Raw genomic sequence first — 25,295 nt, forward strand, 5'->3', positions numbered from 1 at the left:
GATGGGAACATGCAGGTGTGTCATTCCCAAGTAACTATGGTGTTTTTGTGAGGGTTCCCATGTTACAATGTTATCATTGACTGCACACATGCTAGTTTATGGCCAGTACTGTCACAACTCTAAGTAGAACCACAAAAATGTGTTCAACTTCTCCAATATATAGAAGAGAACATTACAGCACAGTACAGGCCCTTCGGTCCTCAATGTTGTGCCGACCTGTTATACTGATCTCAAGCCCATCTAACCTACACTATTCCATGTACGTCCATATGCTTATCCAATGACGACTTAAATGTACCTAAAGTTGGCGAATCTACTACCGTTGCAGGCAAAGTGTTCCATTCCCTTACTACTCTCTGAGTAAAGAAACTACCTCTGACATCTGTCCTATATCTTTCACCCCTCAATTTAAAGCTATGCCCCCTCGTGCTCGCTGTCACCATCCTAGGAAAAAGGCTCTCCCTATCCACCCTATCTAACCCTCTGATTATTTTATATGTTTCAATTAAGTCACCTCTCAACCTTCTTCTCTCTAACGAAAACAGCCTCAAGTCCCTCAGCCTTTCCTCGTAAGACCTTCCCTCCATACCAGGCAACATCCTCGTAAATCTCCTCTGCACCCTTTCCAAAGCTTCCACATCCTTCTTATAATGTGGTGACCAGAACTGGACACAATACTCCAAGTGCGTCCGCACCAGAGTTTTGTACAGCTTCACCATAACCTCTTGGTTCCGGAACTCAATCCCTCTATTTATAAAAGCTAAAACACTGTACACCTTCTTAACAGCCCTGTCAACCTGGGTGGCAACTTTCAAGGATCTGTGTACATGGACACCGAGATCTCTCTGCTCATCTACACTACCAAGAATCTTACCATTAGCCCTGTACTTTGCCTTCTGGTTACTCCTACCAAAGTGCATCACCTCACACTTGTCTGCATTAAACTCCATTTGCCACCTCTCAGCCCAGCTCTGCAGCTTATCTATGTCTCTCTGCAACCTACAGCATCCTTCGTCACTATCCACAACTCCACCGACCTTAGTGTCACCTGCAAATTTACTAACCCATCCTTCTACGCCCTCATCCAGGCCATTTTTAAAAATGACAAACAGCAGTGGACCCAACACCGACCCTTGCAGTACACCACTAGTAACTGGTCTCCAGGATGAACATTTCCCATCAACTACCACCCTCTGTCTTCTTTCAGCAAGCCAATTTCCGATCCAAACTGCTATATCTCCCACAATTCCATTCCTCCACATTTTGTACAATAGCCTATTGTGGGGAACCTTATCGAATGCCTTGCTGAAATCCATATACACCACATCAACCGGTTTACTCTCATCTACCTGTTTGGTCACCTTCTCAAAGAACTCAATGAGGTTTGTGAGGCACGACCTTCCCTTCACAAAACCGTGCTGACTATCCCTAATCAGTTTATTCTTTTCTAGATGATTATAAATCCTATCCCTTATAACCTTTTCCAACACTTTACCAACAACTGAGGTAAGGCAATGATATGACTGGGGAGACTAAACATGAATTTATGAAAGCAAATCACATTTGATAAACCTGTTGACTTTTTTTGAAGATTTTACGTGAAACACAGATGATATATGTGGATTTTCTAAATGCTTCCAAGAGGGATCCACATGGGACATTAACAAACAAAATTACAGCACGTGGTATTGAGGGCAATACACTAGTATGGACTGAAAATTGAATAGCAAACAGTAAATTGAGAACAGGAACGAATGGATCACACTCAGGATGGCAGGATGATACTATGAGGGTATCAGAAGAATCACTGCTGGGGTCACAGCTTTTCTCAAGACATTTAGATGATTTGGATGTGGAGATCAAATTCAATGGTGATAACATTAAAGTAGGTGGTAATACGAATTGACAGGAGGATGCAAGGAGACTTTAAGTAGACTTGTATAGAGGAGATGAATGGGCAAGACCACGTCAGATGGAAGATAATGTGAATGAGAAAGAAATAGAAATGGGAAATACTTTCTTAAATGGTGAGAGGTTGGGAAGCTTTGACGAACAAAGGTTCATGGGTGTCCATGTTCATGAGTCATTAAAAACTGGGATGCAAATGTCATGTTGAGCTTCATCGCAAGGGGATTGAAGTACAGCAGCAAAAAATATCTTCCTACTGTGATATAGATGCTTGGTGAGATGGCAGCTGAGGGGATCCAGCAGCAAGATTTTTTTTTCACTTGTTGTTGTGTATGTGGGGCTCATGAGCAGTAGGATTCTGGGAATCAGAGGCATGGACAGATGGCTGACTTTCAGAGACCACATTCTTGTCTGCCATCTGTGTCTCCAAATTGGCAGGCAGGTCACCTGTTTTCCCAGTCAAGAAACTAGCTACTTTCTCACCTGCTAAGACAGCTGGTAATCTGGGAGGAAGAAAATTCAAAGTGTTAAATGGAGAATAAATCACAATTTAAGGGTCATAATTGGTGTTAAGTCACTAAAGGACCTTTTTGCCCATAATTTAATTGGTGAGTTGGCAAGAAATGAGGGACTGTCTGGCCAGGACCAAATCACCCAATTATTTACCCTTTTGTTGGGGCTGTTGTGGTGCAGTGGCAGTGTTCTATCTACTCCAGTGTTGTGCCATAATATTTATAAATTCTTTTTTACCTTTCTTGCTACTCCTTTCACCATTTCAAGGAAGGGGAATACTGTGTAGTTTCAGGTTTATGACCTGTCACCATATAATTCAGGCTCTGTCTCATTAAATTCAACAGCCTCTCTATCCCACATTGAATATTGTAGATATTCAATTGACACTTCCCTTTCTGAGACTTCTCTAAAACAAATTTCTATTCAATTAATTTTTATCTGGGCTGTATCTTGTAGTTTACTGCTTTAGCTGAAAAACAATCTTCCTGCAGAACTTGTGAGCATTTGCTTAAAAACCTAAGCACACAAAAATATGGGTTAGTTACAGCTCACCAAGAAGGTTACATAAGCAGGATTTTCTCTTTCAGCTTGCTATTTACTAATTTAGTAGTGTAAGAGTTACCCTAAAGTTTACACCTATCAATTAGTTTCAGCAATACACCTATTATTAAAGTGAGACTACTGATCAATTCAAACACCCAATAAGGAAACAGGTATGTGAATGAAATGAACACAGCAATTGGACCTAGGCATAATATCAGTACTTAATTCATTACAAACATTTTATGAGTTGGATGTCATTAGTTTCCCTCAGAAATATGGGCACAATTTACAATCCCTTTGCTTGAAATTGTAAAGCTTGAAAGTTCTTTGGCTTTAATGCCCAAATGTCATTGCTTTTAAACTAATGGTGAAAATGAAAGAATAAAACAATTGTCCCCTTTTAATGTCTGCTATGAGAATCATGTATATTTATTAAAAATGTATATGTACTTTGAATAACATATATTTAAGCATAATTTGCTGGAACATAGGTTCAATTTTTCTACTACATATGGTATGGGGGTTGGTGGGCTCTGGAAGCCAGTGTGATTACCCAAAATACGTGAAATCTTGGCAGTGAATTCAATCTCTAAGTGCCTGTTTTACCAGGTTACTTATTTATTCACATTCTTTGTATGATTCAAATATAATATAAAAACTTGGAAATCACAACATCCATGACTCTGTGCACATGATAAATATCACAAATGAATGTTCTTAATATCTCAAATTTTATGTGTATGTTTGAATGTCTGTGAGGCTGAATACAAAAGCTGAATGCTTTGGCTTTAAAATTTCAGGCTTTCGCAGCTGGCAGGCTTGGTGATGTTTTAAATTCTGCATCTGATCACGTTGAATTTCATTTTAAATGGAAAATATAAATTTATCTTCAAATGATATTAACTTACAGCCTCCAAGTAGTCTTATACATCTCACAGTTCAAGGGGTTTATATTTTCTTAAGCATATTCTCCCACATGATTAAAATGTGGCATGTTGAAATATCACTGGCATAGCAATTGCCTTGGCCCCATTAGATGTGCATTTTGCCTTATGTAACTGATGTATTTCGTGCAGTGTATCAGGCTCTAATTCAAGGTTGGTGGTGACCTAACTGATTGGCAAAAATTAAAATATGATAGTATAATTTAGACTATAGCCTGTGGCTGACCTCACCATGGAAACATGGCACTAATGTGCAACAAGCTCAGAAGTGGGCTGAGAAAGTGGCTTATTGTTTTTTTTCACGTTTCTTGTGGGCTGAGGCAAACAAGAGGACCAGGCTCATGTCTAAAACTTAGGCTTCCTCAGTCCTCCATTTCCACTCCCCTCCTTGAGCCAGATTGCTTTTATTCCTGAGCCCTTTCCTATGTATCCCCAGCAGACCTTAAATGTGTCATTCTTAATGCAGTTCTGGATATCTCACGTTATTGAGTTTAGGTTCACGTCATTAATGTACTTGATGTATTTAATTGAGGCCAGGGATGAATATGATATTTTAATCAAATCAGTGAGGTGTGACAAGTCTCATGTATGTCCCACTTGCTCCTGCTTTGCTGATGGTCTTGATTTTAAATTGGTAATGAAGTTCATACCATATTCTAAATTTGTTTCAGTTGTTTGGATATTGCTAACATTGCTAGTCCATGGCACAACTTTGACAGACTGAGAAGTCATTTGGGTGAGTTACATAGATAACAAAGTGTGAAGCTGGATGAACACAGCAGGCCAAGCAACATCTCAGGAGCACTAAAGCTGATGTTTTGGGCCTAGACCTTTCATCAGACAGGGGGATGGGAGAGGGTTCTGGAATAAATAGGGAGAGAGGGGGAGGAAACAGGTGAGTTACATGCCAGTTTTTGTCAATCCTGGTATTCTAAGAGAAGCCCTGAGACCTTCTGAAATATCCGTCACCCTTCAGGGAGACAACTGACCATAACTTCACACTTTCAGCAGTTAGGAAAACGTTGTTTGTGGAATTGAACCAGCACACAGCCACTCTGTTTCTGATGTTGGAGTCACTCCTGGAAACATTATTACACAGTGCAAGACCTAAACTGAGAAAAAATAAATTACATAGTAACAGGCAGCCAATTTAAGCATATTAATCCCTATTAAGTGCAAAAAGGTTATTTATTTGGAAACCCATGCTTGATGATTATATGAAGAAAAAAGATCAAATTAAAATAAACTTCACTCCTAAACTGATAATGATATTACAGATGTAGGACCTGTGACATAAGTGGTCACATCTTTCACATACTTAAAGCTTTTGTACACTTTCTGAATTATTTGAATTCATACAACTGTGTGTTAACAGTCCTCTAATTTTGTCAGGGAATTTATTTGTAAGGAACAATCATCGGTTACAATTTTTATTCAATGGTGTCTAAAATTTGAAGCAAAATTAGCTCAATTGGAATTTTTTTAATACATGTGGTTAACAGCAGGAAAAGAAGCTGGTGATCTACAAAAAGAAAGCTTGCTTTAGTTTGTGATACAAATGCTCTGTGAAATAAGAATTCCCATTTTCAACATTCTCAGAATACTTGAAAAGGCTTTCTATACTACTGAAAAAAACCAAAAATCCTTTGAAGGTTTTCCACCTTTGATCCATCTGCCATATTATAATCAAAGATTTACAACAAAAGTGGTCTGAGGTCAAGCTGAAGTGTTATAGCTCCTTCAGCTTTGCCATGAATACACAGAATAAATAATTACTTATAACTCAGCCAGATTTTGTTATAGAGATATTAGGAACTGCAGATGCTGGAAAATCTGAGATAAACGAGGTGTACAGCTGGATGAACACAGCAGGCCAAGTAGCATCAGAGGAGCAGGAAAGCTGACGTTTTGGGCCTAGACTGTTCTTCAGAAGAAGGGTCCAGGCCCAAAACGTCAGCCTTCCTGCTCCTCTGATGCTACTTGGCCTGCTGTGTTCATCCAGCTCTACACCAGATTTTGTTACATTTTATTTTACACTGATTTATTCAAATGCAAAGAATTCTCACAAATTCACACATACAAATTATCACAGTGGTTAAAATATCTACTTTCTATACGTTAATATTCATTGGTCAAATGCATTTCTAAAATGTTCACAATTTTGTTCCAAACTAATCTACACTGACGTGGATGTGGGTGCAGGTGACAGTCAAAAACTGCAGGAGTGTAAACTCGTATGTCAGCAGCTTACGTCAGCATTGACATTATATATCATGAAAATAGATTCATATATAGCTTTGCGTTTTGCACACTCCTCGTTCTTCACTTGTACTTCCAGTGGCATAATTAATTTGGTACATCATCTCCTCACACCTGAACATTATTTTTAAAGTGAATGCATAGAATTACATAAATGTTACGAAGTAGAAAGAAATGTAATCGGTTCACATACTTATTGTCAACTTAAGTAGTGGTCCTCAAGCCATGTGCTTGCTATGGTCTAATATCTCTTTATTTACCCTGCTCTTTTAAAATATATCTTTTTTCTATTCATTTCATGGGATGTGGGCATCGCTGGCTGGCCAGCATTTCTTGCCCATCCTGCTTTCTTGAACTGCTGCAGTCCTCCTGCCACGGGTTGATCCACAATGCTAATGGGAATTGCAGATGCTGGAGAATCCAAGATAATAAGATGTGAAGCTGGATGAACACAGCAGGCCCAGCAGCATCTCAGGAGCACAAAAGCTGACGTTTCGGGCCTGGACCCTTCATCAGAGAGGGGGATAGGGTGAGGGTTCTGGAATAAATAGGGAGAGAGGGGGAGGCAGACCGAAGATGGAGAGAAAAGAAGATAGGTGGAGAGGAGAGTATAGGTGGGGAGGTAGGGACGGGATAGGTCAGTCCAGGGAAGACAGACAGGTCAAGGAGGTGGGATGAGGTTAGTAGGTAGATGGAGGTGCAGCTTGGGGTGGGAGGAAGGGATGGGTGAGAGGAAGAACAGGTTAGGGAAGCAGAGACAGGTTGGACTGGTTTTGGGATGCAGTGGGTGGAGGGGAAGAGCTGGGCTGGTTGTGTGGTGCAGTGGGGGGAGGGGACGAACTGGGCTGATTTTGGAATGCGGTGGGGGAAGGGGAGATTTTGAAGCTGGTGAAGTCCACATTGATACCATTGGGCTGCAGGGTTCCCAAGCGGAATATGAGTTGCTGTTCCTGCAACCTTCGGGTGGCATCATTGTGGCAGTGCAGGAGGCCCATGATGGACATGTCATCTAAAGAATGGGAGGGGGAGTGGAAATGGTTAGCGACTGGGAGGTGCAGTTGTTTATTGCGAAACGAGCGGTCACACCTCCTCCCTCACCCCTATCCCAGGCCCCAAGATGACTTTCCATATTAAGCAGAGGTTCACCTGCACATCTGCCAACATGGTATACTGTATCCATTGTACCCGGTGTGGCTTCCTCTACATTGGGGAAACCAAGGCGGAGGCTTGGGGACCGCTTTGCAGAACACCTCCGCTCGGTTCACAATAAACAACTGCACCTCCCAGTCACAAACCATTTCCACTCCCCCTCCAATTCTTTAGATGACATGTCCATCATGGGCCTCCTGCAGTGCCACAATGATGCCACCCAAAGGTTGCAGGAACAGCAACTCATATTCCGCTTGGGAACCCTGCAGCCCAATGGTATCAATGTGGACTTCACCAGCTTCAAAATCTCCCTTTCCCCCACCGGATCCCAAAACCAGCCCAGATCGTCCCCTCTCCCCACTGCACCACACAAGCAGCCCAGCTGTTCCCCTCCACCCACTGCAACCCAAAACCAGTCCAACCTGTCTCTGCTGCCCTAACCTGTTCTTCCTCTCACCCATCCCTTCCTCCCACCCCAAGCTGCACCTCCATCTCCTACCTACTAACCTCATCCCACCTCCTTGACCTGTCCGTCTTCCCTGGACTGACCTATCCCCTCCCTACCTCCCACCTATACTCGCCTCTCCACCTATCTTCTTTTCTCTCCATCTGCGGTCCGCCTCCCCCTCTCTCCCTATTTATTCCAGAACCCTCACCCCATTCCCCTCTCTGATGAAGGGTCTAGGCCTGAAACGTCAGCTTTTGTGCTCCTGAGATGCTGCTGGGCCTGCTGTGTTCATCCAGCCTCACATTTTATTATCTTTGATCCACAATGCTATTAGGCAGGGAATTCCAGGATTTTGACCCAGCGACAGTGAAGGAACAGTAATGTATTTCCAAGTCAGGATGGTGAGTGACTTGGAGGGGAATTTGGAGATGGTGGTGTTCCCATATATCTGCTGCCGTTTTTCTTCTAGATGGAAGTGGTGGTGGGTTTAGAAGGTGCTGTCTTCGGATTTTTGGTCAATTTCTGCAGTGCATCTTGTAGATAGTGCACACTGCTACTACTTTGCATCGCAGTGGTGGAGGGAGTTAATGCTTGTGAATGTAGTGCTAATCAAGTGGGCTGCTTTGTCCTGGGTGTTTTCAAGCATTTGAGTGTTGTTGGGGCTGCACTCATTCAGGCAAGTGGGGAGCATTCTATCACAGTCCTCACTTGTGCCTTGTAGATGGTGGACAGGCTTTGAGGAGTCAGGAGATGAGTTACTCGCTGCAGTATTCCCAGCTTCTGCTCCGTTCTTGTAGCTACTCTGTTAATGTGGTGAGTCCAGTTGAGTTTTTGGTGAATGGTAACCCCCAGAATGTTGATAGTGGTAACATCATTGAGTGTCAAGGGCCAGTGGTTAAATTGCCCTTTCATTGGTGATGGTCATAGCCTGGCATTTGTGTGACGTGAATGTTACTTGCCACTTGTCAGCCCATGTCTGGATGTTGTCCAGACCTTGTTGCATTTGAACATGGACTGCTTCAGTATCTGAGGAGTCATGATTGGTGCTGAACATTATGTAATCATTGGCAAACATCCCTACCTCTGACCTTATGATGGAGGGAAGGTCATTGATGAAGCAGCTGAAGCTGGTTGGGTCTAGGATACTACCCTGAGGAACTCCTGGAGAGATGTCCTGCAGCTGAGATGATTGACCTCCCACAACCACAACCATCTTCCTATGTGTCAGGTATGACTCCGGGGAGCATTTGCCCCTGATACCCATTGATTCCAGTTTTGCTAGGGTTCCTTGATACCACACTCGGTTGAATGTAGCCTTGATATCAATGGCTGTCACTCTGACCTCACTGATCTATTCTTAAATGTTGATTTGGGACAGAGTTTTAATTCTGTGCAAGTGAAACTAACACGTTATCCCAGAGACCAGGCAGAGTATCATTCTCTATCAACATACAGGAGTTACCATTGACCAGAAACTGACTTGAGCTTTACAGACAAATACAATGGCTGCAAGAGCATGTCAGACACCAAGAATCCTGTGTGAAGTGTCTCACCTTCTGATTCCCCTTCCATAGCCTCTATAACATCCACAGGGCACAAATCAAGAGTCTGACGCAATATTCCCCACTTGCCTGCACGAGTGCAGCTCCAACAACACTCAAGAAATGTTACTCCATCCAGGCGAAAACAGACCTTTTGATTGGCATCACATTTACAAAGATTCATTCCCTCCACCACCAATGCTCAGTAGCAGCAGTGAGTACCATCCACAAGATGCACTTCAGATTTTCATGAAGGCTCTTAGACAGCAACTTCCTAACCTATGATCATTACCATCTAGAAGAACAAAGACAATGGATGACATGAGAACATTACCACCTACAAGATCCCCTCCAAGACATTTACCATTCTGATTTGGAAATATATCATCTTTCCTTCAGTGTCAGTGGGTCAATTTGCTGAAATGTCTTCCTTATCAAACTACAGCAAATGAAACTGCGGTGATTCAAGACGACAGCTCATCACAAACCTTCTCAAGGACAACTAGGGACAGACAATAAATATTAGCCCAACCAGTGATGTACTCATCACATGAATGAATTTTTAAAAAAAACTCATTACAGGCCACAAACATTTTTAACTGGCACCTTCCTAATATAAATAAACAATTGCTTAGCTTCTGTTACATCTATTAATCTATGGTCTTTTTAATCTATTTTCCATTTCTCTAGGTCCTTTTCAACATCACAATGAAAGAAAACACCTTAAAAATGGTTAGTGATTCAAAGGAACACAACTATGTTCTGTTAAAAGCAGCAATCACCATTCGCAAACACAAGCAAGGCAATTGATTTTCCAACTGAGTTAGAAAGTGAAATGGAGAAGTCTCCAAGTGATGAATCACCCAGCACTGGTGAGCAGCAGTGGGTACTCAAAGCAGGAACGGTACTGGAAACAAATTACTAATGTCCTTTGCCATCTCTGCTAAGTAGACTTGGAATGAGGCCATAAAGGTCTCATATGCCAAAGCTAAATTACAGCTCCAGGTAAGTAGCTACATCAGGGGTTGGAAGTCATGAAAGGCATTTAACCATCTTAGCGGTAAGACTACTTCAGTTTGTTTGGTGTTTGGTTCCTAGTACATCAGCATTCTGCAATCTACCTTGAAAATGTGGTGACCTCCATTGATACTACAATTAGCCCTTTTTGATTTGATTTGCTTTGATTTATTATTGTCACATGTTCGAAGATACAGTGAAAAGTAGTGTTTTGCATGCTATCCAGACAAATCATACCTTACATAAGTACAACAGGGTAATAGAACAGAATGCAGAATTTAATATTACAGCTGCAGAGAAGGTACAGAGAAAGACTTAAAATGGAGACTTAAGAGACTAAAAGAGTTATAAGAAATGTGAGGGGGACAGATTGCAAAAAAATTGCCACGCTCCAGTGCCATCTTCTTGGATTACAATAGGAGTCAACGTTTATGTCTGTAGCTGAAGGCTCAAACTGTTCTCCAGAAAGTTCAGAGTTCAAGTCTGCCTTGAACTTGGACAATCAAGTAACTAGCTTAGAGAAATTGGTGGAATACAATGATAGTGAATTTGAAGACATCAAAATCTCCCTCATACAGCCTTTCAGCAAATCAGCGGGAGTGATCGGTTATAGGCCGAGGGGAGCAACAATGGTGCAATGGGAAGAAATCTTCTCTGGTCTAGAGGAATTATCACTGTACTATTAATCCATAGACCCACGTAATGTTCTGAGGACCCAGGTTTGAATCTCACCACTGCAGATGGTGGAATGTGAATTCGATAAAATTGGGTTTTGAATCTAACAATGACCATGAATCGATTGTTGGAAAAACACATTTGGTTCACTAATGTTCTTCAGAGAAGGAAACTACTATCTTTATCTGGTCTGGCCTACACGTGACTCTGGACCCACAGCAATGTGATTGACTCTTAAGTGCACTCCAGGCATTTAGGGATGGGCCTTAAAATGCTGGTCTAACCATTCTGTGAATGAACAATAAAACAAACGTAGGCACATGCACTCCTTCACCTCTCTCTCACGTCACTACCAGTAATGAACAGGATGGCAAGTAGGTCACGCTATCCAACAGCAAATGAAGAGCAGTCTAAGAAGTGCCCTAGGTTGATCATTATTGCATTTCAGCCTAAAATAAAATTAAATCTTTATCACATCTGGAATTTTGATCAGAGATAATGGGAACTGCAGATGCTGGAGAATCCAAGATAATAAAGTGTGAAGCTGGATGAACACAGCAGGCCAAGCAGCATCTCAGGAGCACAAGAGCTGATGTTTCGGGCCTAGACCATCAGTCTCTTTCTTTACAGCTCTTTAGTCTGCACTTCAAGAAATCATTAACTTTGAGGTTGGCTTTTGGTTTTAGAGGTGACTGAGGAAAATATTGATGGTTTCATTGTCTCAGCTATTTTTTGCCCTGCCTGGTTGCAATGTGTGTGTTACCCCAACTTCTTATGATTTCCCTCTCACATTCATTTTTCAGCTGATGTTGCTTCAAATTGTCACTACGCCTTCTTCAATTCCAGTTCAGGTTTGCAGGTCATGCAAAATGGGGCAACTACAATGGTTAAAGTTTAAATAAAAACAAAATACTGTTGATGCTGGAAAATAGCCAAAGTGATACCCTTATTTAAGAAAGGAGAGAGGCAGAAGATAGAAACTGTAGGCCAGTTAGCCTGTTCTCCCTCCGTCATTGGTAAGATTTTATAGTCTATCGGTAAGGATAAGGTTGTGGATACGTGGAAGTGTATGGCAAAATAGGGCAAAGTTAGCATGGCTTCATTAAAGGGAGGCCATGTCTGACAAATCTTTAAGAATTCTTTCAGAAGATAATGAGTAAGTTAAACAAAGGACATCAAGCGGACAAGATCTATTTGAATTTCCAGAAGGCCTTTGACAAGGTGCTGCACAGGAGGCTGCTAAATAAACTAAGAGCTTATGGCGTAAGGGGCAAGGCACTAGCACAGATAGAGGATTAGATGACTGGCTGACCAGCAGAAGGCAGAGTGTGGGGATAGAGGGACCTTCATCAGGATGGCAGTAACTAGTGGAGTTCCACAGTGGTCAGTACTTAGACCGCAATTATTCATGTTATACATTAACGAGCTGGATGAATGAACTGAGGACATTGTTGCAAAGTTTGCAGGTAAGACAAAGGTAAGTGGAGGGACAAGTAGTATTGAGGAGGTGGGAAGGCTGCAGGACTTGAACAGGCTAGGAGAGTGGACAAAGAAACAGTAGATGGAATACAATGTTGGAAAGTGAAGTTACGCCCTTCAGTAAGACAGATAGACACATAGACTACTTTTTAAATGGGGGAAGTCTTTGGAAATGTGAGGCACAAAAGAATTTGGTTGCCCTAGTTCAGGATTTTCTTAAGGTTAACATGCAGGTTCAGTTGGCAATTAGGAAGGCGAATGTAATGATTTCAAGAGGGCTGGCATACATGAAACGAGGTGTTCTACTGAGACTGTAAAAGGCTCCGGTCAGATGACATTTAGAATATGTGAGCAGTTTTGGGCCTAATATCTGAGAATGGATGTGCTGGCTTTGGAGTGGGTCCAGAGGAGGTTTACAAGAATGAGCCCAGGGATGAAGGGCTTGTCATATGAGGAGTGGTTGAGGACTCTGGGGTCTGTACATGATGGAGTTCATAAAGATGAGGCGGTATCTCATTGAAACTTACAGAATACTGAAAGGCCTGGATTGATTGAATGTGGAGTTGTTTCTACTAGTAGGAGAGATAAGACCTGAAGGCACAGACTCAGTGTGAAGGGATGCCCGTTTAGAACTGAGACAAAGAGGAATTCCTTCAGCCAAAGTGTAGTGAAATTGGAACTCATTGCCACAGAAGGCTGTGGAGGCCAAATCAATTTGTGAATTTAAGATAGGGATGGATAGGTTCTAGATTAATAAGGGGTTCGAGGGTTATGGGGATAGGGCAGGAGAATGGAGTTGAGAAACATATCAGCCAAGATTGAATGGTGCAGCAGATTCAATGTGTCAATTGGCCTAATTCTACTCCTTCATCTTATAGTTTATGCTCTGGCCATAAATATGTAGATTTTAGTGATCTAAGTTCTTGAAGGTTAGTGAACCTTTAAATAGAGTTTTGAGTCATACAGTCATACAGCATGGAAATAGGCCCTTCAGTCCACCTTGTCCACACCAACCAGACATCCTAATCTGACCTTGGTTAGGAAGAGGATAAAGTTACAGGAAGAAGGCAGGACAATGGGGTTGAGAAACATATCAGCCAAGATTGACCAGATGGACTGATTGGCCTAATTCTGCTCCTCCACCTTATGGTCTTATGATGATAACTAGCTCTCTATTTAACCAGAGAGCTAAAAATAAAACTTCATGGCATCATGCTTGCTCTGGATTTTGGTAGCTGTTTCGCTCCCATCATTGTTTGAGCGAGGATCCGCAAGGATGCCTGCATCACCCACATCATGACAGAGCTGATGATTGCTGGACTGACTGTTGCCTAACTGAATCTACTACTTCCATGATAACAAAGTGTGGGGCTGGATGAACACAGCAGGCCAAGCAGCACTCAGGAGCACAAAAGCTGATGTTTCGGTTTGTGCTCCTGAGATGCTGCTTGGCCTGCTGTTCATCCAGCTCCACACTTTGTTATCTTGGATTCTCCAGCATCTGCATTTCCCATTATCTCTACTACTTCCATGAACCTGGTGAGAGGAAAAAAAACCAACAGCAGCAGAAGTGCTGCCACAAGAAATTCAATGTCAATAGATTCAATGTCTCGACCTACTCAGTCAGTGCCTCAAAGTCAAGCAGGCAACTTGAGGTTGGTTGGCTCGCCAAGATGGTTTGTTGTTCCGCAGATGTTTCATTATCCTGCTGGGGAACATCATCAGTGCAGCCTTCAATGAAGTGTCGGTGTGTTTTCCCGCCTGGTTTTTAAACTCTGGACTCCATTGAGCTGGATTGCCTTACTTCTGGCTTTTCTTTGTAGTAGAGTGTATATGGGGTCGAGTTCTATGTGTTTATTGATGGCAACACCAAAATCCTGGGACAAGCTAAGCAGAGACAGGCACAGGAATTCCTAGAAGCCTGGCACTCCAAGAAGAAAGCCATCAACAAACACATTGAACTTGACCCTGTACACACTCCACTATGAAGAAAAACTGGAAGTGAGGCAGTCCAGCTCAACAGACCCCAGAGTTTAAAAAGCAGGCAGGAAAACACACTGACGCTTCATCGGTGGCTACACTGATGATGCTACCCAGCATGGTAATGAAACGTCTGTGGAACAACAAACCAGCTCGGTGAGTGAACCAACCACAACATCCACAACGCGAGCTAAAAATCTTCTCCAAAATTAAGCTGGCAATGTTCAATTAACAGGAACCACAGAACAGTCACAGTGCCTTGTCTGCCCTTAAATCCCTCATAAACAGCAGCTATGGTGAAACTCTATTTTTAATGCCTGAAATATGGTGGAGAGGCACTCCTGACATGAATACTTGGATTCAACTTCCTTATCTGGAAGGAGGGAAGCATGCCTATGGATGCTGTAATTGTGAACATCTTCAAAGAAGGAGGTAAGATGGATCATGGTAACTACATAAGGATCTCCCTGCTGTCCATCACAGGGAAGGTCATTGCAAACATTTTCCTCCATCACCTCCCCACAGCTGCTGAAGAGTTCCAACTGGAGTCACATTGTGCATCCGTCAAGAAACACAGCATGTAGTTGCTATTGCAGATTGCAATAGCAAACTGATTTTTTTTTGAAAAGTTATCATTTTGTTCAAGATTATTGGCCTGGATTTTTTTAGATTTTGCCCTGCATCTCCAGTTATTTGATGGAAACAACATAGTTACCTTCTTTAATCTCACAAAGTCCTTCAACTATTAACTGGGAGAGACTGTGGAGCCTCTCTTCCAAATTTGGCTGCCCACAAAAATGAGTCAGTATCCTGTTTATTGTATGACATGTAGCAAATAATGATCCTCACTGACTGATCCATCACAGACACAATATGAGTGCAAACTGGTGTCAAGCAAGGCTGTGCCATCAAATCAATACACTTCCTCGGTGTCTTACTCTATCCTATAGGGAAACTTACAACTAGTATGCAGCTAATCTGCAGGATAACTGGGAAACTATTCAATCTGTGGCATCCTCAGTCCAGAACTGAGACAATGCATCCTCAGTTGTGAAACTCATAATTATTGCTAGGACGTGAGGTGAATGGTACACATATTACGTAACTTTGCCTCTCATACATAAGGTGGGATTGTGTTTAAAAGCGATTAAGGACATCGTGCTGACAACTTCTCCTGGGTCGCGTTTGCTTGGACAGATTACTCAAATAAATATTGCCTTTTTGACAGGCTGATTGCTTTTAAATTGTTTTCTATTTAACTTTTTAAAAAATTGTATAGATTTGAATCTTATCTCAACAAGTAAATGTTGGAGAACATTGAACTATCACCTAGGTTTGATGGCTTTGTACCTTTGAAGTTCCTGTACCTGGGTGATCATATAAGGTATGGGAGTATATGGGTGGCTCAGTGGTTAGCACTGCAGCCTCACAGCACCAGGGACCCGGGTTCGATTCCAACCTCGGGTGACTGTCTGTGTGGAGTTTGCACATTCTCCCCGCGTCTATGTGGGCTTCCTCCGGGTGCTCCAGTTTCCTCCCACAGTCCAAAGATGTACAGGCTAGGTGGATCGGCAATGCTAAATTGCCCGTAGTGTTCAGCGGTGTGTGGGTTATAGGGGAATGGGTCTGGGTGGGATGCTTCAAGGGGCGGTGTGGACTTGTTGGACCACAGGGCCTGTTTCCACACTGTAGGGAATCTAATCTAATCTATTGTCCAAATCAGTTTAACTGATCATTGCATTGGCTAATGACTGGGAATCATGCCTATGCGGTTTGAGTTCTATTAAATCCCATTCACTGCCATTGTTAATGCACATATAGTTTATTTCACTTCACTTAGAATATTCTTATTCACTGTAGCATTGCATTTTATTAATGCATGCTGTTTTATGCTTTTGATTGCTTTGAAATATGTGGTAAGTTGTGGACAGGAAGGGAGGAGTTGCTAATAAACTGGTTACATATGTGCAGCTGGCTTCAGGGATCAGGATAGTGGAATTGTTCCATTGGCTCAGAGTGAGGGAAAGAAAATGTTGATCCTTGCCTTTCAGTCAGAGGAACCTAGCAGGGGTGGGATGGAGAGGTATGATAACCTCTATCATAAATATTTTTTGGCAGGAAAGTCTGTACAAAGATGCAAGTCTGTGAAACAGTACTATGGTGAGTGCCTGCTGGAATATAGCCTTTCTTTAGTTATCCCAAATATATCTTCTACATAATCCTTGTTATGCTCAAGATAAAGTAGAATGTCATAATTATTGCTAGGAAGTGAGGCAAATGGTGCACATATCACATAATTTTGCTTCTCATACATAAGGTGGGATGTGTTTAAAAGCGATTAAGGACATTGTGCTGACAACTTCTCCTGGGTCGCGTTTGCTTGGACAGATTACTCAGATAAATATTGCCTTTCTGACAGGCTGATTGCTTTTAAATTGTTTTCTATTTAACTTTTTAAAAAATTATATAGATTTGAATCTTATCTCAACAAGTAAATGTTGGAGAACATTTGAACTATCACGTAGGTTTGATGGCTTTGTATCTTTGAAGTTCCTTGAAGTTCCTGTACCTGGATGTTCATATAAGGTATGGGAGTAGATTTACTTCTTCAGCACAGAAAGGGCTATAATCTACGTGAATCACAGAATTTCTGAGCACTTGTCCAAAACCTCTGAGCAAAATCTCTGCTGATTTACAGTACATGGACTGTAACAGTTCACCGGCACCTTCTCAAGGGAAACTATGGAGGGGCAATAAATGCTGGCAAGGCACAGATGCTCACATCTCATGAGTGAATAGAAAAATCAAAAAGTCATAAGTTGGCTGCAACTTTTAGGTTGCAAAGCTCACTAAATGCAAAAAGCCAACGTCATTTCCCAGCAGAAGGTCAAGTCTCTATGATCCTTTCCTTTGCAAAGCGATAAATACAAGCTATTATTCCTGATAAGTCGTGGCTCTAGTGCACTTTCACGTGTTCCTAAATGCCTTCTTTTTACCATCTGAAAGCACGCAGAACTAAATGCAGTACTTATGTTTGATTTCCTAAGGTGCTGTGACATCTCCACATTGCATTCTTGTCAAAACAAATTCTTAACTGTGAAAATTAGGTATGAGCTGTTTCTCATTTGACACTTTGTACTAACAGGAAAGCCACTGAGGATAAACAATTGTCTTTCTGCTTTACAAGATTTTATTTCTGGGGAGGAAGACATTCTCCATCAAATATTTGTCAGCAATATCATAAACCTAATGGGGGAAATTCCCTCAGATTACCATTTCTCAAGGAATCATAAATTATTTTTGTGTTTTTCCAAAATTGTTTGGAATATCAAACGTCCATTGTCTCCTACACTTCCTGGTAAGAATGCAAAATCAGTGAGATTTGCGTCCTGTTGAGATCTGCCAGAAGCAAATCTACAGATTGGCCTCACAATAATCATCCAGAGCTTGCCATCAAAGGAGATCCTGTAATCTCATGGATGAAAGGGTCCATTGGTTCTTGCTTTGGAGCAGCCGAAGTAGCAGTATTAGCTATGGATACACCACAAAACATCAGGGACCCAGTTTATTTCCTTTGAAGTATCTTAACATATCAAGGAAGTGAAATTAATTTACAACACAGTGTCTTTTGCCATGGTATGCAGAGTACATTGCTATACATTGGAATGACTGACAAGTAACAGAGTATTACTGAATCTTAATAATTAACAGTGTGGAGCTGGAGGAACACAGCAGGCCAGGCAGCATCTCTTGCATCGGCATTTCTTATTAATTGTGACTCCAGCATTGGCAGTTCTTATTAGCACCATTTCTGAAGAAGGGTCCCGACCTGAAACATCAGCTTTCCTGCTCCTCTGATGCTGCTTGGCCTGCTGTCTTTCCCCAGGTCTACACTGTGTTATCTCTGACTCCAGCATCGGCAATTCTTACTATCTCTCATTAGTGAATAGTTGTTTGTAGGACTGTGTAAAGGCAGCCAGTAGGGTTTCCCATGGGTTAGTACTGGAACCATTATCTTTCTGGATCTACATCATGACCTAGACTTGGGTGTGCTGGGCACAATTTCAAAATCCTAATGATGAGAAGAAAGGGGCTTTGACAAAATTTTAGGGTGCCACAGTGGCTAGCACTGGTGCCTCACAGCACCAGGGGACCGGGTTTGCTTCCACTCTCAGGTGACTGTCGATGTGGAGTTTGCACATTCTCCCTGTGTCTGCATGGGTTTCCTCCAGGTGTTTTGGTTTGCTCTCACATTCCAAAGATGTACAGGCTAGGTGGACTGGCCATGCTAAATTGACTGTGGTGTTCAGGGATGTGTAGATTAGGTGGGTTTTAGGGGGTTGGGTCTGGGTGGGATGCTCTGAGGGTCAGTGTGGATTTGTTGGGCCAAAGGGCCTGTTTCCATACAGTAGCGATTCTAAGAAAATGTGTCTTTTTCAGCAATACTCAACTTCTGTACAACCAAACAATTATTTGTAATCATGATATCAAAGTGTGCAGCTGGATGAACACAGCAGGCCAAGCAGCATCTCAGGAGCACAAAAGCTGACATTTCGGGCCTAGACCCTTCATCAGAGAAGGGGATGGGGAGAGAGGGGGAGGCGGACTGAAGATGGAGAGAAAAGAAGATAGGTGGAGACGAGAGTATAGGTGAGGAGGTAGAGAGGGGATAGGTCAGTCCAGGGAAGATGGACAGGTCAAGGAGGTGGGATGAGGTCGTAGGTAGGAAATGGAGGTGCAGCTTGAGGTGGGAGGAAGGGATGGGTGAGAGGAAGAACAGGTTAGGGCAGTGGAGACAGGCTGGGCTCGTTTTGGGATGCAGTGGGTGGAGGGGACGAACTGGGCTGGTTTTGTGATGCAGTGGGGGGAGGGGAAGAACTGGGCTGGTGTTGGGATGTGGTGGGGGAAGGGGAGATTTTGAAGCTTGTGAAGTCCACATTGATACCATTAGGCTGCAGGGTTCCCAAGCGGAATATGAGTTGCTGTTCCTGCAACCTTTGGGTGGCATCATTGTGGCACTGCAGGAGGCCCATGATGGACATGTCGTCTAAGGAATGGGAGGGGGTGTTAAAATGGTTTGCGACTGGGAGGTGTAGTTGTTTATTGCGAATCTAGCGGAAGTGTTCTGCAAAGTGGTCCCCAAGCCTCCGCTTGGTTTCCCCAATGTAGAGGAAGCCACATTGGGTACAGTGGATACAGTATACCACATTGGCAGATGTGCAGGTGAACATCTGCTTAATATGGAAAGTCATCTTGGGGTCTGGGATGGGGGTGAGGGAGGAAGAGTGGGGGCAAGTGTAGCACTTCCTGCGGTTGCAGGGGAAGGTGCTGGGTGTGGTGGGGTTGGAGGGGAGTGTGGAGTGGACAAGGGATTCACGGAGAGAGTGGTCTCTCCGGAAGGCAAACAAGGGTGGCGATGGAAAAATGTCTTGGGTGGTGGGGTCAGCTTGTAGATGGCGGAAGTGTCAGAAGATGATGCGTTGTATCCGGAGGTTGGTGGGGTGGTATGTGAGAACGAGACAGATCCTCTTGGGGCGGTTGTGGCGGGGGCAAGGTGTGAGGGATATGTTGCGGGAAATGCGGGAGACTCGGTCAAAGGCGTTCTCTACCACTGCGGGGGGAAAGTTGCAGTCCTTGAAGAACGTGGACATCTGGGATGTGCGGGAGTGGAATGCTTTATCCTGGGAGCAGATGCGGCGGAGGCGGAGGACTTGGGAATAGGGGATGGAATTTTTGCAGGAGGATGGGTGGGAGGAGGAGTAATCTAGGTAGCTGTGGGAGTCGGTGGGCTTGAAATGGACATCGGTTTCTAGCTGGTTACCTGAGATGGAGACTGAGAGGTCCAGGAAGGTGAGGGATGTGTTGGAGATGGCCCAGGTGAACTTGAGGTTGGGGTGGAAGGCGTTGGTGAAGTGGATGAACTGTTCGAACTCCTCTAGGTAGCAAGAGACGGCGGATACAGTCATCAACGTAACGGAGGAAAAGGTGGGGTTTGGGGCCAGTGTAGGTGAGGAAGAGGGACTGTTCCACGTAACCTACAAAGAGGCAGGCATAGCTTGGGCCCATGGCCACCCCCTTTGTCTGTAGGAAGTGGGAGGAATCGAAAGAAAAGTTGTTGAGGGTGAGGATGAGTTCGGCGAGGCGGATGAGGGTGTTGGTGGAGGGGGATTGGTCAGGCCTGCAGGACAGCAAGAAGCAGAGGGCCTTGAGGCCATCTGCATGTGGAATACAGGTGTATAGGGACTGGACGTCCATAGTGAAAATTTGGTGTTGGGGGCCAGGGAATTGGAAGTTCTGGAGGAGGTGGAGGGCGTGGGTGGTGTCATGGACGTAGGTAGGGAGTTCCTGGACCAGAGGGGAGAAAATGGAGTCCAGGTAGGTGGAGATCTCCACCCCTCTCACCCACTATCAACCACCTCAACATCTCCACCCCTCTCACCCACTATCAACCACCTCAACATCTCCACCCCTCTCACCCACTCCAACCTCTCCCCCGCAGAACAGGCAGCCCTCCGCTCCAACCCCATCAAACCCGCAGACAAGGGAGGCGCAGTGGTGGTATGGTGCACTGACCTCTACATAGCCAAGGCCAAACGCCAACTCTCCGACACCTCCTCCTACTGCCCCCTTGATCACAACCCCATCCCTGAGCACCAAACAATCATCTCCAACACCATCCATGACCTCATCACCTCAGGGAACCTCCTACCCACAGCGTCCAAACTCATTGGTCCCCAACCCCGCACAGCCCGTTTCTATCTCCTTCCCAAAATCCACAAACCTGCCTGCCCTTGTCGACCCATTGTCTCAGCCTGTCCCTGCCCCACCGAACTCATCTCCACCTATCTGGACTCCATTTTCTCCCCTTTGGTCCAGGAAGTCCCTACCTTCGTCTGTGACACCACCCAAGCCCTCCACCTCCTCCAGAACTTCCAATTCCCTGGCCCCCAACACCTAATTTTCACTATGGATGTCCAGTCCCTATACACCTGTATTCCGCATGCAGATGGCCTAAAGGCCCTCTGCTTCTTGCTGTCCTGCAGGCCTGACCAATCCCCTGCCACCGACACCCTCATCCGCCCAGCTGAACTCGTCCTCACCCTCAACAACTTCTCTTTCGATTCCTCCCTCTTCCTACAGAAAAAGGGGGTGGCCGTGGGTACCCGCATGGGCCCCAGCTATGCCTGCCTCTTTGTACGCTCCGTGGAACAGTCCCTCTTCCGCACCTACACAGGCCCCAAACCCCACCTCTTCCTCCATTACATTGATGACTGTATCAGCGCCGCCTCTTGCTCCCCAGAGGAGCTCAAACAGTTCATCCACTTCACCAACACCTCCCACCCCAACCTCAAGTTCACCTGGGCCATCTCCAACACATCCCTCACCTTCCTGGACCTCTCAGTCTCCATCTCAGGTAATCAGCTGAAAACCGATGTCCATTTCAAGCCCACCGACTCCCACAGCTACCTAGAATACACCACCTACCACCCATCCTCCTGCAAAAATTCCATCCCTTATGCCTAATTCCTCTGCCTCCGCCGCATCTGCTCCCTGGATGAGGCATTCCACTCCCGCACATCCCAGATGTGCACGTTCTTCAAGGACCGCAACTTTCCCCCCGCAGTGGTCGAGAATGCCCTCGACCGTGTCTCCCGCATTTCCCGCAACACATCCCTCATACCCTGCCCCTGCCACAAACGCCCCAAGAGCATCCGCCTCGTTCTCACATACCACCCCACCAACCTCCGGATACAATGCATCATCCTCCGACACTTCCACCATCTACAAGCTGACCCCACCACCCAAGACATTTTTCCATCGCCACCCTTGTCTGCCTTCCGGAGAGACCATTCCCTCTGTGAATCCCTTGTCCACCACACACTCCTCTCCAACCCCACCACACCCGGCACCTTCCCCTGCAACCGCAGGAAGTGCTACACTTGCCCCCACTCTTCCTCCTTCACCCCCATTCCAGACCCCAAGATGACTTCCCATATTAAGCAGATGTTCACCTGCACATCTGCCAATGTGGTATACTGTATCCATTGCACCCAGTGTGGCTTCCTCTACATTGGGGAAACCAAGCGGAGGCTTGGGGACCGCTTTGCAGAACACCTCTGCTCGATTCGCAGTAAACAACCTCACCTCCCAGTCGCGAACCATTTTAAGTGCCCCTCCCATTCCTCAGACGACATTGTCCATCATGGGCCTCCTGCAGTGCCACAATGATGCCACCCGAAGGTTGCAGGAACAGCAACTCATATTCCGCTTGGGAACCCTGCAGCCTAATGGTATCAATGTGGACTTCACAAGCTTCAAAATCTCCCCTTCCCCCACCACATCCCAACACCAGCCCAGCTCGTCCCCTCCTCCCACTGCATCCCAAAACCCGCCCAGCCTGTCTCCGCCTCCCTAACCTGTTCTTCCTCTCATCCATCCCTTCCTCCCACCTCAAGCCGCACCTCCATTTTCTACCTACAACCTCATCCCGCCTCCTTGACCTGTCCGTCTTCCCTGGACTGACCCATCCCCTCTCTACCTCCTCACCTATAGTCTCCTCTCCACCTATCTTCTTTTCTCTCCATCTCCGGTCCGCCTCCCCCTCTCTCCCTATTTATTCCAGAACCCTCTCCCCATCCCCCTCTCTGATGAAGGGTCTAGGCCCGAAACGTCAGCTTTTGTGCTCCTGAGATGCTGCTTGGCCTGCTGTGTTCATCCAGCTGCACACTTTGTAATCGTGGATTGTCCAGCATCTGCAGTTCCCATTTTCACTGATACGTTTGTAATCATGATTTGTGAAAGATATGAAATTGAAAATGGTAACGTACTTAGAAGCTGCTTGAAAGTACTTTTAAAGTTACATATCACTGCTCCAATGACATTCCACTTAATGCCCATTTGGGCACAACATTTATAAGTAGACTCCCATTGTAAAGCTGTCACAAATTTCTCTTTCATTTTTTCATTCAGTCTCATTTGCCACAGCAATTGTGAAAAGTGTATCATTTAAATTATATGATGGAGTTTTGACAATACATGAACAACCCACACATGTGGTTAAATCATATGACTGCTGGCACATGTAATAAGTGATCCCTTATACAATCTATGTGTGTTAAATATATTATGTAGCTGATGCAGAAAAGAAAATAAATTTCTGAAAGAAGCAAAAGAAATTGAACAGATAATACATTTACAAAACAAAAAGAATAAACAAAATCATCTGGGATTCATACTTCTGCTTTTGGAATTTTTTTGGTAATGTGATTAGTAAGACAAATAATTAGTCATTACTAATGTTATCCAGGAGAGAGATCTGGGAGATAATTTGATAGACAACACATCATAAGAAATAGAAACACCAATAGACTGTTTGGGCCCTCGAGTCTGCTTCTCCTTTCAATAGGCTCATGGCTGAACCAACCTTTCTTATATCCACTTTCCTGCATTTTCCCTGTAACCCTTGACTCCCCCATTGATCAAGAATCTATCCATTTCAGTTTTAACTACACATAAGGTCTCTGTCCCCTCCGCTCTCTGTGGCAAGGACTTCCAAAGACTCAATTCTTTTGGCTATCTCTGGCTCTGAGGTTGCAGAGACTTCAGTGTCAGCAGTGAAGCAGCCTGGAGCCAGGACCCCAGCAATGCTGGAGGCAGCATCTGGAGGAGCATCAGATTGAAGCAGAGGTATGACACCAGGCCCAGGGATCCATCTAGGATGCAGTGGTTGCAGTTGTGGCAGCAACAATGGATGTGGGCCCGTAACCACGACCCCGTTAGAGGCTCTGACTGATGTCGAGCAACAAATGGAGGAGCAATGGAGGGTAACAAAAAGAAGAGGGAAGGATGAACTCTGTTGCAGTAAAATCTTGCATTATATTCAGTGTTTCAAAAAGATGACGGAGCATGGTAACACTTTACTTTTTGCCACAAATAAACAATTTTCACCGTATTTTGTATTCATGTGAAAAATAAATCTAAATCAAAAATTAACATCTAAAATCAAATTAAAAATAAAGATGTAGTAGACTTTAAGCAAATCAACAAAGGAGAGAGCAAAAGTGAAGGTTTAAAATTGGCAGGAGAGATTCGTTGGTAAAAGGCATAATGATGCATTCTCAGCAAAAGGATATAGTAGTAGGATAGTCTGCCCAAGGTGGCAGCAAATGCATCATGGGGGAACATCTTGCTGTAAGACACTGAGATGTCAATCTACCTACCTGCCTGGCAAATACATGTAGTCAAAAGAATTGCCACATTGGAAAGTGGATGAATGCTAGTCCTTAGTCTAGATTCAGCCGCTATTGGTCCCATCAATAATGAGCACAGTACTCAGACGGTGCAGGGGTTGGCCTTTTGTTCAGTCGTCTGCTCAGGCCAGTCGTAGTTAGGTGTTACGTCTGATTACAGCTGAAGAAGTGAGCCATAGCTGGGAAGGGATTACTGCCAAAAGGCGTGGGGGAGTCAAGGCTGGGATGTTGGGAAGGCAGAGGCATTTTTGGGGCAAAGATGGTGACCTGGGCACTCAAAGTGTAGGGGAGGAGGCAGAATAGCATCAGAGAAGGAGTAGGTTAGTAGCAGTGATGACCAGCATGGCTTACAGAGGCAAACTGAGGACCAGGTGGAGCCCAGTACTGATGGTGTCCACCGTGATCTGTATTCCTGCCATCAATTGCTGTTCTCTGGATGTGAAATGTAACTGGAAAATGTTTGGGACAATGCCCAGGGTTAATGGAGATGATATCAATTTGATGGATGAAAGCATGGAATCCATGTGTGCTGGATTCTAAGATATTAAAGGGAAAAATACATGAAGCATTTGTTTGCAAACTCCAGCTT

General features: G+C 44.2%; 1 protein-coding gene across 1 annotated transcript in view; it reads left to right on the plus strand.

Annotated features, from left to right (window-relative positions):
* Positions 1–25,295, plus strand: part of LOC125447038 (threonine synthase-like 1) — an 83,106-nt gene that overhangs the window by 14,269 nt on the left and 43,542 nt on the right. The window contains exon 3 of the mRNA XM_059641980.1: positions 9,996–10,037. The gene's annotated coding sequence lies outside the window, so the exon portion shown is untranslated. The remainder of the gene's footprint in view (positions 1–9,995; positions 10,038–25,295) is intronic.

Source organism: Stegostoma tigrinum, chromosome 2 (assembly GCF_030684315.1).
Source record: "Stegostoma tigrinum isolate sSteTig4 chromosome 2, sSteTig4.hap1, whole genome shotgun sequence".
Taxonomy (NCBI): domain Eukaryota; kingdom Metazoa; phylum Chordata; class Chondrichthyes; order Orectolobiformes; family Stegostomatidae; genus Stegostoma; species Stegostoma tigrinum.